The sequence below is a fragment of the Sceloporus undulatus genome, chromosome 3 (assembly GCF_019175285.1).
Source record: "Sceloporus undulatus isolate JIND9_A2432 ecotype Alabama chromosome 3, SceUnd_v1.1, whole genome shotgun sequence".
NCBI lineage: Eukaryota > Metazoa > Chordata > Lepidosauria > Squamata > Phrynosomatidae > Sceloporus > Sceloporus undulatus.
This window is the reverse complement of record NC_056524.1, coordinates 144,307,603-144,309,395: the sequence shown is the minus strand read 5'-3', so window position 1 is coordinate 144,309,395 and position 1,793 is coordinate 144,307,603. Positions and strand designations below refer to the sequence as shown.

The window sequence follows — 1,793 nt, the reverse complement described above, 5'->3', positions numbered from 1 at the left end:
ATTTGGGAACACACAAAACATTTTCAAAATCTTCCCCAAAACTAGGAACATGTACAGTACCCATATGTTTTACCTCTCTGGGAACTCCATCAGCCATTGCAACAGACTGAACATTTGACACAGACTTAGTTTTCAGCAACTTATTGTCATTACACATATGGTTTGAAGCCCCAGAATCCAGCATCCAGACTGAACTCACTGTGGCTGCTTGATGGGCTTTGCAGTCATTGTCCCCAGCCACAACTGCCGCTCCCCTCCTGGAACTAGCACCTTTTCCCTGCTTCTTCTTCGATGCTGCAAACTTCCAACAGTTCTTTTGGACGTGCCCTGGCTTCTTACAGTAGAAACAAGACTTGGACACTGCAGCCTTCTCCTGCTGGCAATTCTCCACAACCTCTGGTGGTTTGAAGACCTTTGGTATCTGTCGCTGCTGCCTCTGGAGCCCTTCAGACTTCCGTCGCTGGCTCTCCTCCAAGACGCGCGCCGACACCAACTCAGCAGTCATCTGGTCTTCAGCCATCCCTTGGAAGCTATGTAAGATGTGTTCAAAGTCTTGGGACAAACTCCCAAGCAAGATGTACGCCTTTTGCTCCTCGGGCAAGGTGACACCTCTCAGCTGCACTTGTGCAAACAGGTCATGCATTTCCTCTAAATGCTTCTCAGGATCCTGATTGCTTTGCATCTTGCATGCATATAGCCTTTTGCAAAAGAGCATCCTGGATAAGGCAGTGCTACTCTCATGCACATTCTTCAAAGTGTCCCAGACAGCTTTAGCACTAGTCTTGAGCCTCACATGATTAATCTGGTTAGGCTCAACAGTGAGTAAAATTGTAGCTCGTGCCCTTGAATCATCAGCAAGTGTAGCATCAGTAGGACCTTGTTCCACCACACGCCATAGACCCTCACGGACCAACAGTGCTTCTGTGTAAACAGCCCAAGAGCTGTAATTGTTGTTGTTTAGCTTAGGAAATCTTGCTGCCGCCTCCATGACTTAAAGCAAACGGCAAAACAGCCAAGAGTCCCAGCAGAATGTCCAACAAACACTGTTATCTTCCCATTTGCCTCCCGGCACAGGACAGATGAACAACACAGAGCAAACTTACAGCTGGAAGAAAAACTCCACAGCAGACTCTCAGTGGAACAGGAACATCAGCAACAGCAGACCCTCCAGAAGACCATCTCAGCACACCAGCTTGGCAACCATCCTGGGAACCATCCTCAGGCAAACCATCTCGGCAACCATCTCAGCAACCATCCTCTGCTACCACTTGTTAGAGAAAAAGATCTTTGGGATGGTTGATGTCTCTTGTTACCGGTGGTTCTGGACTGGTACCAACTGGAACAGATGCAGTCTTCTTAGCTACTCAGTATCAAAGTAACTTCCACACAGATTTTCACTCAAATGAGGGTTTATTAACTTTGTTGCTATTTACACTTTACAGCAGGCTACTATACATCTATACTCTTTCAGAGTCCATGCTAAAAGCTTGAATGTGACATCAGTCTTTGTTCTCTCACAAGATCATCTTTCCCACCAAGTGGACACACCTCTTTCCCATGAAGTCACCATACTACACAAAAGCATAACAATAATACATTTGTTGATATTATGTCTCAGCACATGTCCTTGAAGACTTGCTCTTCCAGGCCTAGACTTTCTGGCCTGCAACAGGAACCATTTTAAACCTTAGTTAACCATTGACACATCTGAACATTTTCCATACAAATTAGAAATATATTTTAACAAGCCAGTCTAACCCATTTGTGTGATTCACAGAGACCACGAAGAAGGA

At 45.6% G+C, this 1,793-nt stretch overlaps 1 protein-coding gene across 1 annotated transcript in view; it reads left to right on the top strand.

Moving 5' to 3' along the window:
• Window positions 1-1,775, top strand: part of LOC121926389 — a 7,440-nt gene extending 5,665 nt beyond the window's left edge. Inside the window, exon 2 of the mRNA XM_042459330.1 lies at window positions 1,753-1,775. The gene's annotated coding sequence lies outside the window, so the exon portion shown is untranslated. The remainder of the gene's footprint in view (window positions 1-1,752) is intronic.
• The last annotated feature ends 18 nt before the right edge of the window (window positions 1,776-1,793 follow it).